The following is a 14625-nucleotide window of genomic DNA, read 5'->3' as shown; positions in this document are numbered from 1 at the left end:
TATGTTACTTTGTTGTTAGTGTATAAAAATGCAACAGATTTCTGTATGTCAATTTGTATCCTGCAACTTTATTAAATTTATTTATTCTAATAGTTTTTTGGTGGAGTCTTTTGGGTTTTCTATGTATAGTATCATGTCATATGTAAATAGTGACAGTGACAGTTTTACTTCTTTGTTACCAACTTGGATGCCCTTTCTTTTTTCTTGTCTGATGACTATGGCTAGGATTCCCAGTACTGTGTTGAATAAAAGTGGTGACAATGGACATCCTTGTCTTGTTATGTATTTTAGAGGAAAAGCTCTCAGTTTTTTATCATTGAGTATGATGTTAGCTGTGTTTTCATATATGGCCTTTATTATGTTATGGTCCTTCTACACCCACATTGTTAAAAGGTTTTTTTTTGTTTGTTTGTTTTGTTTTTTAATCATCATCATGAATGGAGCTGAGTTTGGTAAAAGGCATTCTTTGCATCTACTGAGATGATCATGAGTCTTATCATTTGTTACTTTGGCATATCACATTGATTGATTTGTGAATATTGAACCATCCCTGCACCCCTCGAGTAAATCCTACTTGACTGTAGTGAATGATCCTTTTAATGTAATGCTGACTATGGTTTGCTAATGTTTTGTTGAGGGTTTCTGAATCTTTATCAGGCCTGTAGTTTTCTATTTTTGTAGTGTCTTGGTCTGGTTTTGGTATGAAGGTAATGCTGGCCTTATAGAATTTCTTTTCGGTTTCTTGGAGTAGTTTGAGAAATACAGGTATTGATTTTTACTTAAATGTTTGGTAGAATTCACCTGTGAATCTATCTAGTTCTGGACTTTTGTTTGTTGGGAGTTTTTTGATTACCAATTCAATTTGGAACTAGCAATTGGTCTGTTCAGATTTTCTATTTGTTCCTGATTCAGTTTTAGAAGATGATCTGCTTTTAGGAATTTATCCATTTCTTCTAGGTTGTCCAATTTGTTGGCGTATAATTTTTTGTAGTAATCTCTTATAATCCTTTGTATTTCTGTCATCTTGGTTGTTCCTTCTCTTTCATTTCTGATTTTATTTATTTGGGGACTTTTTTTCTTGATGAGGCTGGCTAAAGATTTGGCAATTTTGTTGATCTTTTCATGGAAGCAGATCTTGGTTTCATTGATTTTTTGTTTCTATTGCTTTTTAAAGTCTCTATTTCATTTATTTCTACTCTGATCTTTATTGTTTCCTTCCTTCTACTAACTCTGGGCTTTGCATATTCTTCTTTTTCGAGTTACTTTAGGTGTAAAGGCAGATTGTTTGAGATTTGTTTTTTGTTTCTTAAGGAAGACCTATGTCACTATAAATTTCTCACTTATAACTAACTGCTTTCACTGTGTCTCAAGGATTTTGAAGCATTGTTTTCATTTGCATTGTCTACATGTATTTTTTTAAATGTTTATTTTTTGAAAGAGAGAGAATGAGAACAGGGGAGGGGCAGAGAGAGACAGACACACACAGAGGATCCGAAGCAGGCTCTGCACTGAGAGCAGAGAGCCCAATGTGGGGCTCAAACTCACAAACCATGAGGTCATGACCTTAACTGAGCCACCCAGGCATCCCCTTATTGTCTCCATGTGTTTTTTTTTTACTTCCTCATTGATTTTTTCATTGAATCATTGCTTGTTTAGTAGCATGTTGTTCAGGCTCCATGTGTTTGTGCTTTTCCAGGTTTTTTCCTGTAATTGATTTCTAGTTTCATACTGTTGTGATCACAAAAGATACATGATATGGTATCAGTCTTCTTAAATTTATTGAGACATGTTTTGTGGCCTAATGTGACCTTTTCTGGAGAATGTTCCAGGTGTACTTGAAAAGAATGTGTATTCTATTCTTTTGGGATGGAATGTTTTGTATACATCTGTTAAGAACTTTGGCCTACTGTGTTATTCAAATACATTGTTTCCTTATTGATTTTACACCTAGATGATCTATCCATTGATGTAAATAGGGTGTCAAAGTCTCCTACTGTTATTGTATTATTGTCAATTTCTCCCTTTATGTCTGTAATATTTGCTTTATGTATTTAGGTGCCTCAATGTTGGGTGTGCAGATATTTACAACTGTTATATCCTCTTGTTGGCTTGATCCACTTATTATTATATATTGTCCTTCTTTGTCTCTTGTTATAGTCTTTGTTTTAAAGTCTATTTTGTCTTACATAAGTATTGTCCTTTCCTATCACAATTTTCTTCTAATTATGGCCTTTTCTCTTCCACTTAAAGAAGTCCCTTTAACATTTTTTTGTAAGACCAGTTTAGTGATGATGAACTCCTCTAAATTTTGTCTGAAAAACTCTGTTTATCCTTGAATTCTGAATGATAACTTTGCCATGTAGAGTATTCTTGATGGTAGGTTTTTCCTTTCAGCACTTTAAATATTATCATGCGATTCTCTTCAGGCCTGCAAAATTTCTGTTGAAAAATAAGCCAATAGCTTTATATATTACATGTTGTTTTTCTTTTACTGCTTTAAAAATTCTTTATATTTAATCTTTGAAATTTTAATTATATGTGTCATGGTGTGGATCTCCTTGGGTTTATCTTGTTTGGAGGTCTCTTGCTTCCTGAACCTGGATGTCTGTTTCCTTCCCCAAGTTAGGTAAGTTTTCAGCTGTTATTTCTTGAAATAGATTTTCTGCCCCTTTCTCTTCTCCTTCTGGAACCCCTATAATGTGAGTGTTTGTTCACTTGATGTTAAAATCAGGGTTACAATCCCTTAACCTATCCTCATTTTAAAAATTCTTTTTACTTTTTGCTTTTCAGCTTGGGTGCTTTCCATATTGATGATCTGTTCTTCTTCATCTTCTAAACTACTGTTGATTCCCTTTAGTGTATTTTTCTTTTTTTTTTTTTGACGTTTATTTATTTTTGGGACAGAGAGAGACAGAGCATGAACGGGGGAGGGTCAGAGAGAGAGGGAGACACAGAATCGGAAGCAGGCTCCAGGCTCTGAGCCATCAGCGCAGAGCCTGACGCGGGGCTCAAACTCACGAACCGCGAGATCGTGGCCTGAGCCGAAGTCAGACGCTTAACCGACTGAGCCACCCAGGTGCCCCTTTTAGTGTATTTTTCATTTTGGTTATTGTATTCTTTGACTCTGATTGGTTCTGTTTTACATTTTCTATCTCTTACTGAAGTTCTCACAAAGCTCATTCACTCTTCTCTAGTCTGGTGAGCACCATTTGAACTCTTTCTCAAGTAGATTGGTTGTCTCCATTTCATTTAGTTCTTATTCTTTTCCTTTTTTTAAATGTTGATTAATTATTTTTTTTTATTTTTTTTTTCAACATTTATTTATTTTTGGGACAGAGAGAGACAGAGCATGAACGGGGGAGGGGCAGAGAGAGGGAGACACAGAATCAGAAACAGGCTCCAGGCTCTGAGCCATCAGCCCAGGGCCTGGCGCGGGGCTCGAACTCCCGGACCGCGAGATCGTGACCTGGCTGAAGTCGGATGCTCAACCGACTGCGCCACCCAGGCGCCCCAATTATTTTTTTTTTAAGAGAAAGTGCAAGTAGGGGAGGGGACGAGAGGAGGGGAATAGAAGATCTGAAGTGGGCTCTGAGCTGACAGCAGAGAGCCCAATGTGGGGCTCAAACTCATGAACTGTGAGATCACGACTTGAACCAAAGTCAGACGCTCAAATAACTGAGTCACCCAGGTTCCCCATTTAGTTCTTTTTCTGAGGTTTTGTTTTGTTTTTTCATTTGGGGCATCTTCCTCTGTCTCCTCATTTTGCTTATCTTCCTGTGTTTATTTATATGAATGAGGCAAAATAGCTATGTCTCCTAAATTTGAGAAAATGGTCTTGTGTACGGTCATTCCCTGTGTAGACTGTGTGTGCCTGGTGACTCTGGCTGGCTGGAGCGTTGGCTGATGTGAGCTGGGGGTCCCCAGACTCTCTGCACAGAGGGTGCTCTGGACAGCTGGAGTGGAAATGGGCTAGGGTAGTCCTGGGCTCTGCACACAGAGATCACCCTGGCAGAAGAGCTGAGGCTAGAGTGGGTACAAGGCTGGGGTGCTCAGTGCAGGCAGAGGGTACCCTGGTAGGGTGGCTAAAACTGAGGGAGGCATGGGCCTGGATGTCTTGGGTTGCTCTTTGCAGGGGCCATCGTGGTGGGGTGGCTAAACCAGGGCAAGGTGTGGTCTGGGGGTCCCAGGGCACTCTGTACCAGAAGTGCCCTAGTAAGTCATCTGGAGCCAAAGTGGTGTGGGCCTGGTGTGCTTCAGGATGCATTGCACCTGGGTTACCTTGGTGAAGACAGCTAGAGATAGAATGAGCACTAATCAGGGGTTCCCTGATGCTGTACTGGGGCTACCTTGTTAGGAGGGTGTGGGCTGCTATAGGCTAGGGGTTCAGGGTTCAGTGAGGTAGGCTGTCTATCAAGGAGCAGGGGAATGCCAACTATGGCACTTGCCAGCCCCTCTGATCTGGACAGAGCTCCAGCAGCTCCTGTGCCCTTTGGTAGAGTAATAGAGCTGAATCTTTTATATTGTAGTTGCTCTTTTAAACCACAGCCTTTATTTTTCATTATCCTAGGGTATCTGGGGCATGTATGTCATTGCGGTTTTGAGTTGTATTTTCCTGATGATGAGTGATGTTGAGCATCTTTTCACATACTCATTGGCTATACTATATGTCTTCTTTGGAAAACCGTCTATTCAGATCTATTTCTTAATTGAATTATTTTTTTGATACTGAGTTTTATGAATTCTTTTATATATTTTGGATATCATTAACCTCTCACCAGATAAATGATGTGCAAATATTTTCTCCATTTAGTAGGTTGCCTTTTCCTTTTGTTGATGCTTTCCTTTGCTGTGAAGAAACAGTTAGTCTGATGTAGTCCCATTACTTTATTTTGCTTTTTCTGTATTTGCATTTGGTGTGAAATATAAAAACTTAGTTCCAAGACCAAGTCAAGGAAATTACTGCCTATATGTCCTTCTAGGAATTCTGTGGTTTTGCATCTTATGTTCAGGTCTTGAATTCATTTTAAGTTAGTTTTTGTGTATGGTATAAGACAGCGGTCCCATTTCATTCTTTTGCATGTGACTGTGCAGTTTCCCCAGCACCATTTTTTGAAAAGACTGTCCCTTTCCTATTGTATACTTTTGGCTTCTCTGTTTTAAACTGATTAACCATATATGCATGGGTTTATTTCTGGGACCTCTGCTTCATTGATTTATGTATCAATTTTTAATGCCAGTATCATACTATTTTGATTACTACAGCTTTAGTACAGTTTGACATCAGGGAGTGCACTATCTCCAAAACTTTGTTCTTTCTCAAGATTGTCTTGGCTATTCATGGTCTTGTGTAGTTCCAGACAAGTTTTAGAATTGTGGGTTCAATTTCTGTCAAAAATGCATTAAATCTGTAGATTGTTTTGGGTAGTAGAGACATTTAACAACATTAATTCTCATAATCCAGGAGCATGGAATATCTGCATTTATTTGCATAGTCTTGAATTTTTGTCATTAATATCTTACGGCATTGGTATACAAGTTTTTCACTTCCTATGTTAAATTTATTCATATTTTAGTCCTTTTGATGCAACTGTAAATGAGATTGTTTTCTTAATTTCTCTAATAGTTCATTTTTATGTATAGAAATGCAAGATATTTTTGTATATTGTATCCTGCAACTTTACTGAATTCATTAATTAGTTCTTATAGTTATTGGTAGAGTGTTTAGGGTTTCTGTATATGATAATGTCATCTGCAAATAGTGATAATTTTACTTCTTTTCCACTTGGGATGCTTTTAATTTTTATTTTTTTACATTTATTTTGAGAGAAAAAGAGAGAGAGTAAGCGGGGGAGGAGAAGAGAACTAGAGAGAGAGATTCCCAAGCAGGCTCTGCACCATCAGCACAGGGCCCAACATGGGGCTCAAACTTAAAAACCATGAGACCATGATCTGAGCCAAAACCAAGAGTTAGATGCTTAACCGAATGAGCCACCCAGGCTCCCCTTATTTTATTCTTATCTAATTGCTCTAGCTATGACTTACACTATTATGTTGAAAAAAAGTGGTAAGAGTGGGAATCCTTGTCTTGCTTCTGATATTAGAAAAGCTTTTACCTTTTCTTTGTTGAATATGATGTTAGCTGTAGGTTTGTGTCATATAGGGCCTATATTATGTTCAGATATGTTCTTTCTATACCCAAAATTTGTTGAGATTTTATCATAAATGGATGTTGAATTTTGTCAAATGCTTTTTCTGCATCCATTGAGATAATTTTTACCCTTCATTTTGTTAATAGGGCATATCCCATTGATTGACTTGTGGATGTTAAAACATTCTTGCATCCCTGGAATAAATCCCACTTGAATATGGTATATAACCTCTTAGTGTATTCTTGAATTTGGTTTGCCAAACGTTTGTTGAGGAATTTTTCAGCTATGTTCAAATGGGATATTGGCCTGTAATGTTCTTTTATTGTGGTGTCTTTGTCTGGTTTTGATATCAGAATAATGCCTTGTAAAATGACTTTGGAAGCGTTTATTCCTCTTCTATTTTTTGGAAGTTTTATTATTACTTTTTTATTTTAAGTAGGCTTCACACCCATTGTGGAGCTTGAACTCATGACCCTGAGATTAAGAGTTGCATACTTTACTGACTGAGCCATCCAGGCACCCCTGGAGGAGTTTTAAAGAATTAATACCAATCCTTCTAAATGTTTGGTAGAATCCATCAGTGAAATCGTGTGGCCCTGGACTTTTGTTTGTTGGTTTTTCTTTACTAGTAAGAAAACTGAATCAGTTATTGGTTTGTTCACATTTTCCATTTCTTCATAATTCAGTCTTGGTGTATTGTACATTTTTAGCAATTTATCTATTTCTTTTTCCATGTGTTGTTGGCATATTGTTGTTCATAGTAGTCTTTTATGATCCTTGGCACTTCTGTGATATCAGCTGTAACTTCTCTTTCATTTCTGGTTTTGAGTCCTCTTTTTTCTTGGTCAGTAGAGCTGAAGTTTCTCAATTTTGTTTATTTTTTTTTCAGAGAACAAGCTCTTAGTTTTACTGTTCTTTTTTATTTTCTTTTTTGTCTCTATTTCATTTATTTCTGCTCTGATCTTTGCTATTTCCTTCCTGCTACTAACCTTGGGTTTTGTTTATTCTTCTTTTTCTAGTTACTTGATGTATAATGTTAAGAGATTTTTCTTTTTCTTTTTCCCCAAGAACTTCCCTCTTAGAATTGCTTTTACAGCATCTCATAAGTTTTGGTATGCTGTATTTCTGTTTTGATTTGTCTCAAGGTGTTTTTTGATTGCTCTTTTTGAGTTCTTCTCTAACCCATTGGTTTTTCAGTAGCATCTTGTTTAATGTCCCAGAAATTGTGAAATTTCATACCACCGTGGTCAGAAAAGATACTCGATGTGATTTCTATCTTTGAAAATTTATTAAGACTTGTTTTGTAGCCTACTATATGATCCGTCCTGAAAAATGTTCCATGTGCACTTGAGAAGGATGTGTATTCTGTTGCTTTTGGATGAAATGTTCTATATATGTCTATGTAGTCCATCTGGTCCAGTGTGTCATTTAAAGCCCATATTTCCTTATTGATTTTTCAGTCTGGATGATCTCTCCATTGATGTAAGTGGTGTATTGAAGTCATCTATATTATTCCTATCTATTTCTCCCTTTATTGTGTTAATATTTGCCTTATGTGTTTAGGTGAGCCTATATTGGCTATATAAATATTTACAAATGTTATATACTCTTGTTGCATTGGCCGCTTTATCATTATGTGATACCCTTCTTTGTCCTTGATTATAGTCTTAAAAGTCTATTTGGTGTGATATAAACATAACTACCTTAGCTTTCTTTTGATTTCCATTTGCATGAAATATCTTTTCCTGTCCGTTCGCTTTGAGTCTGTGTATGTCCTTATATCTGCAGTGAGTTTCTTGTAGGCAGCATACAGATAAGCCTTGTTTCTGTTTTTCTTTGTAGGCATTCAGTCCTTTGGTTGGAGAATTTAGTCTATTTACACTCAAGGTAATTGTTGATACATATGTACTTATTGTCAGTGTGTTAATTGCTTTCTGACTATTTGTAATTCTTCTGTTCCTTTATTTTTCTGTTGTTTTCCTTTGTGGTTTGATGACTTTCTTTAGTGGTATGCTTGAATTTCTTTTCTAAAAAAAAGATTTTTGCTTTGTGGTTACCATGAGGGTTATATAAAACAACCTATATTTATAACAGTCTGTTTTAAGTTGATACCAAGGTAGAATGGATTTTAAAGCTCCAAAAAATACTCTCCCCTACAACATTTTGTTTTTGATGTCACAGTTGACATCTTTTTATTTTGTGGTTATTGTTATTTTTGCTACTTTTGTCTTTTAACAAAGCTGGCTTTGTAAATGATGAATCTATTACCTTTACTATATATTTACCTTTATCAGTGAGATATGTACTTTTATGTGTTTTCTTGTTACTAATAAGCACCCTCTCTTTTCAGTTTAGAGAAGTTATTTTAACTTGGTTAAGAGGCTGGTTTAGTGGTGATGAACTCCTTAGCTTTTGCCTGTCTGGAGAACTCTTTGTGTCTCCTTCAATTCTGAATGGTAACTTTGCCAGGTACAGCATTCTTGGTTGGCAAGGTTTTAGTTTCAGCACTCCGAATATATTGTACTACTCTCTTCTGGCCTGCAAAGTTTCTGCTAGAAAATTTGCTGATAATCTTATAGGGGCTACCTTGTATGTAACAATTTGCTTTTCTCTTGCTGATTTTAAGATTCTTTCCTTCTCTTTAACCTTTGACATTTAAATTATAGTGTGTCTTTTCATGGGTCTCTTTGGGTTTACTCTATTTGGAACTCAGTGTGCGTCCTAGATCTTGGATATCTGTTTTCTTCTCTAAATTAGGGAAGTGTTTTTTTTTTTAATGTAATTTTTGAGAGACAGATGGAGCATGGGCAGGGGAAGGACAGAGAGAGAGGGAGACACAGAATCCTAAGCAGGCTCCAGGTTCTGAGCTGTCACCACAGAGCCTGATGTGGGGCTAGAACCCACAAACCGTGAGATCATGTATGACCTGAGCCAAAGTCAGTTGTTTAACCAACTGCACCACCAGGCATCCCTAAATTAGGGAAGTTTTTAATCAATGTTTCTTCAAATAAGTTTTCTATCCCTTACACTCCCTCTTCTTCCTCTGGGGATTCTATAATGCAAATGCTAGTCTGCTTGATGGTGTCCTATAAGTACCTTGAGTTATCTTCACTTTCTAAAATTGTTTTTGCTGCTCTTATTGGGTGAGTTCCACTGCTCTATCTTCAAGTGAACTGATCTTTTCATCTAGTCTGCTGGAAACCCCCTCCAGTGTTTTTTTTTTTTTTTTTTTTTTTTTAGCTCAATGATTGCATTTTTTAGCTTTGTGACTTCTGTTTGGTACTTTGTTATATTTTTTCTCTCTTCATTGAAGTTTCTCACTATGTTCATCTGTTCTTCTCCTGAGTTTGGTAAGCATCTTTGTGATCATTACTTTGAAGTCTTTATCAGGCAAATCATTTATCTCTGTTTGGCTAAATTTTTTTTTCCTAAGGTTTTCTTTTGTTCTTTCATTTGGAACATATTTCAACGTTTCTTCATTTTGCTTGACTCTCTGTGTTGGGTTTTATGCACTTGATGAAACAGCCACCTCTCCCAGTCTTGAGGAAGTGGCCTCATGTGATACATGAATGCCATCAGTCAACCTTGCCCTAGCTCTTTGTTGTCTTCAAATCTTTGTGATCTATTTTGTTTTTAATAGCTCACAGTAGTTGAGGGTGTTCCTAGACCTATCAGGATCCAAAAGAATCTCAGCACCAACACTGAGTTTGATTTGCAGCCAGAGCCGAAGCTACTGGCTAAGGTCCCACAGTCCAATGGGACTACACATGTAAGTCCCACTGGCCACCAGATCCAGGTGATCTGGAGTTATCTCCTGGGCAGCAGTTGCAAAAATTGGGGCTCCAGATCAGTGCATATGCTCCCTTCTGGGAGACACCAGTGTGGTGGAGCGAGGCAGAGGGAGAGTGCAAAGATGGTCCACAGCCTATGTTACTTGAGCCTCTAGATTGTGCCAAACCTGAAGGCTGTCTCTCAGTCTGAAGCTCCTGCCTTCTTACATAGTCAGCTGTTGGTGCGCTCCCTTCAGGAATGATGGCTTGCCAAGAACTTTCTCTCTCAATACAGTCCTTTGGGACTCAGGAATGCAAGTCCCCCTTGGTCACCAGAGCCAGATCAAGGGGCATTCTCTGGATGGCAGTCCCCAAAACTGGGGCACCAGCTGTGTGTAAGAGCTTTCTTCTGAGAGATATTGGTGCTCTGGAACACAACAGTGGCAGAGTGTGAGGATTGTGCTTGCCCTATAAGGTCTCTGGAAAGAATTATAGTCAGGTCTTGGATGTATATTCAGTTAGAAGCCTGCCCCTCTGGCTGTAGCTCTCACACAGAAACAAAGAGCTCTTGGGCCTGTTGCCTCTTACTGTGCTCTACAGGTACTAGCTGTTTAAGAACTTTTTCTCCATTGGTTACGGTCCTGTGGAATCTGTGAAACTAAGTCCTGCTGACCACCAGAATCCAGGTGATATAAAGATGTTCTTAGGCATCATCTGCTAAAACCTGAGCACCAGACAAGTGTATAAGATCCTTTCTGGGAGATTCTGGCAAGCAAGGTAGAGGGAGAGTGAAGAGATGGTATGCGCTGGACTTTGTTTCTGGACAGAACCTCCACAGGCCTGTAATCAGGTGACATACATGAAGCCTGTTCTCAGGCCAAAGCTTGTGGGAAAAGCAAGTAAAGAACTGTGGGCATGTTGCTGTCTGTCAGGGCACCAGGTGGTAGTCTGCCAAGAATGGTCTCCAATTGTTACAGTCACATGGGACATAGGAATGCAAGCCCCCTGACCTCCAGACCCTGATGATCCTGGGGTGTTTCCTGTGCAACAGCTACATAAACCAGGGTACTGGACATGTGTAAAAGCTCCCCTCTGAGAGATACTGGTGCCCTGAGGGTGCGGCAGAGGGAGAATGTGAAGATGGCGCTTGCCGGCCTCCATTCCTAGAAAGTGTCCCCAGCCGACCCCTAGATGTGTGTTAAATAAGATAACCCCTCAGGCTGATGGCTTTAAGGCTAGCAAATGAGCTTCTTTCACATGACCTGTCCATTGGCTGCTTCTGCTCTGGGCCCTAAGCAGGTGATTCCAAGCATGGGGCCCTTTTAAGAATTGTTTATACTTTCCCTGTAGCCTCTTTGGTTTTCAAAGGTAGATGTTTTGCAAGCTCATCTCAGGTGCAGGTCTTAAATGCTGGCGAGTCTGATGTGTGGGGGCTTAAATAATTCACTCCTCAGGGAGAAGCTTTAAGTTTTTAGTTCCCTCCCGTTTATGGTTCTCTGTGCTGGGGATGAGGTTTATGGTGAGATTGTGTCTCAGCCTGTCTTACCTGCTGTGATCCATTTTTTCCCCCTTGTTTGTCCAATATATGGCAGTTGCATAGTTTCTAGGTTTTTTTGTTTGTTGTTGTTTTTTTCTTTTTTCTTTTTTCTTTTTTTTTGAGAAAATTGGTCCATATGTAGCTGTAGACTTGGTTTATCTGTGAGAGGCGGTATGACCTGGGGATCTTCCTGCATTGTCATCTTGAACCAGAACCTCGTTGGGTAATTTTAATGGGCTAAGAATAACTTGCAATTGTACAGGATTTTGCTACTTTTCCATCTCATTTGAACCTCACAAATACCCTTACTATATTCTCATCTTGAAAATTAGAAATCATAGGTGCAGAGAGGTAGATGACTTGCTAAGGTCGTGCAACTAATGACGTAACTAGTAGGAGTCTGGCCCTGGTGGTTGATCCAGGATTCTTTTCACTGTAAACCTTGCCTCCCTCTCATTTCAGAGTACTTATTTATGTCATGCTAATTTAATTAGAGGATGCAGCAGCCCTACATTCTTCAGTGACAAATGAAAAAGTGTCTTTTGCAGTTTTCTTTTTTTGATTATTTCTTAGTTGAAGAGGCATACACTATTTGCCCTTTACAAAGTACTTTTGGTAACAGCTATATTGAGGATGGTAGCAACATGTGCTGAAAAGGCTACTGAATATGCTACCACTCTGTGTTTAATAAGGGTGGGGGGATATATATATGCAATTATGTGTTGTGTGGCTAGAGATGGGTGGGAGAGGGGCATCCGTGTCACTGTAAGCCCTTTACTATTGCTCGATTTAGAAAAAACAAGGATATTTGTCATTTTTAAAAAAAATTAAATGACAGCAACACTAATGACAAAATAATGGTGAAAGTACGTTTAACTCTATGGCTATAAAGCAAAATTTCTGAGAGGTTCCTTAGACTGAAAGATTTTACCATCAACCTTGCTCCCACATGTCATGAAAGACTTGTGCAGTATTTCAGCTACTCTGAGGCAAGAGTGAAGAAAAATAATCAGTGGGAAATAAGACCCTTGGAAAGGAGGCAAGTTTTTACTACCAATCATAAACCAGTATTTGCATAAAACACGAAAGAAACATAAGAAGTTTTTCAATAGATTCTTATTTTTCCCTCTTGTTAAACTCTGAAGGACTCCCTTACTGGGTTGGGTAGTAAGTATTCCAGACTTCTTTCTCGTTTACTGTTAAAAATCTCTCCTCCATTGTCATGTAAATTGTTCTGCATTGTATTAAGTTGATATTAAAGACTGCCAAAAAAATCTCCCTCATTGCCAACCAAAGATCTTCACACCTCTTTTATTATTTCCAATGCTGTAGGTCAGGTTATAAGAGCTATTTGAAAATAGAATTTTGATTTGTAAATACTTCAGTCACCTTGAAATTCAACTAAAATACATTTTGATTGAAAGGCAGAATTTTACTTGGCCTAATTGCTTAACAGGAAGAGGACTTTCAAAGGCAGTGAAGAAGATCTGGCCAACAGAGTTAAAACAAATTTTAGAGAGCTAAATTTCAGGGTCTCCCAAGTCCAGTTCCAGCCCCTTTGGAGGGATGCTGTAAGAATCGATGAGAAGGGGTTAACCATGTTTTGTCCTTTAAAGAAAACCTCTGCATAAGTGACAAGTTAAAATCTTTTATCCCGTGATTGTTATTCATAGGAATATAATCTTAGAGTAATATCACTGTCGAAAATAGCAGGGCTGCCATTTTCTCTATATTCTGTGGAATGGTGGAATTAATCTGTGATCATATAAAAATTTATCTTGCTAGCACTTGGGAAGACAAATTAGAGTGAGCATTAGCATCCTAGTGTTAAGTTTTGAAGTTAAGTTTCTAGTTCATTATTCGGAACTAGAACAACTTAGTCAATTGCTCATAATGACAACCACATACAACATATACTGCGTAGTATCATGAGTATCCAAAACACAAAACAGATCCTAGTGTCTGAAGCAGCCCCATCTAACATCCAAACCAATCCTAGAGTTACCGTATGACTCTTAGTGTATATCCAGAACAACTAATAGCAGGTACTCAAATCCTCATACACAAATGTTCATAGCAGCACTATTCACAGTAGCCAAAGGTGAAAAGTGCTCAAATATGAATCAACATATGAATGGAAAACAAATTATCAATATATACAATGGAATATTCAGCCATAAAAAAGAAAGAAGTTAATTACACATGCTACAACATCGATGAACCTCAAAAACATGAAAGTAAAAGAAGCCACACACAAAAGGTCACGTATAGTATGATTCCATTTACACGAAATATGCAGTATAGGTAAATCCATAGCAATAAAAAAGTAGACATGTGGTAGCCAGTGGCTGCAGGGAAAGGAGGAATGGGGAGTAAATAGGCAAAGGGTATTACTTTAGAGTGATGAAAATGTTGGAATTAGAAGGAAGTAGTGGTTGTGTAACATTCTAAACGGTACTAAATACCACTAAATTATTCACTTTAAAATGGTTAATTTTATATAATATAAAATTTTAGCTCACTTAAAAGCTTTGTTTTTAACTTAGGCATTAAATTAAGGCATTTATAAATGCCTCATTTTTCATGATGAAGTAAATTTTCATTTTAAATCAATAAAGAGTCATTTTATGATATTTCAATTCAAAACATACCCATTCACCAGCCCATGGCTCACATGCTGCTTCCCTTAATGATAATGTAATTTATAATTTCACTTAAAGCACAATCTCTCTCCTTTTAATTCTGAACTGTTACCATCTTGTTACAGCCCAGTTTATCCCAACCACAGATAACACAACCTGTATTTATTTCCATTATAGTGACATACAAAAAAATCCCCGCTGTTTCAAAATGTAACTCCTCTCTCTGCCTCCAACATTTATACAAGTTCCAGAGACTAAAATGCAAAGAAACCAAGGCAGTTTTCAGAGTGAGAAACTATAGACTTAACAAATTTTAAAACCTATTATTAGATGAGGTTATTGGACCAATTACAAGACATCTGAAAGCAGTGGTCCAGAGCCACAACAACACTTTAACAGTTAAATTATACAGTGAACGTAAAAATCATTTTTTCTTGGATTAAAAAACCCTCAGATATATAGTCATATTTAAAAGTGCTTATAAGTACATCCATCTTTTAAATCTAGCAATCTGAGGGGCGCCTGGG

At 37.8% G+C, this 14625-nt stretch overlaps 1 protein-coding gene across 3 annotated transcripts in view; it reads right to left on the bottom strand.

Moving 5' to 3' along the window:
* Positions 1 to 14625, bottom strand: part of FER (FER tyrosine kinase) — a 437406-nt gene that overhangs the window by 15661 nt on the left and 407120 nt on the right. The gene's annotated exons all lie outside the window — the stretch shown is intronic.

The sequence above is a fragment of the Prionailurus bengalensis genome, chromosome A1, assembly GCF_016509475.1.
Source record: "Prionailurus bengalensis isolate Pbe53 chromosome A1, Fcat_Pben_1.1_paternal_pri, whole genome shotgun sequence".
In the NCBI taxonomy this organism is placed as follows: Eukaryota; Metazoa; Chordata; class Mammalia; order Carnivora; family Felidae; genus Prionailurus; species Prionailurus bengalensis.
Note: the sequence above shows the minus strand (reverse complement) of the source record. Positions and strands in the feature narration are given on the sequence as shown.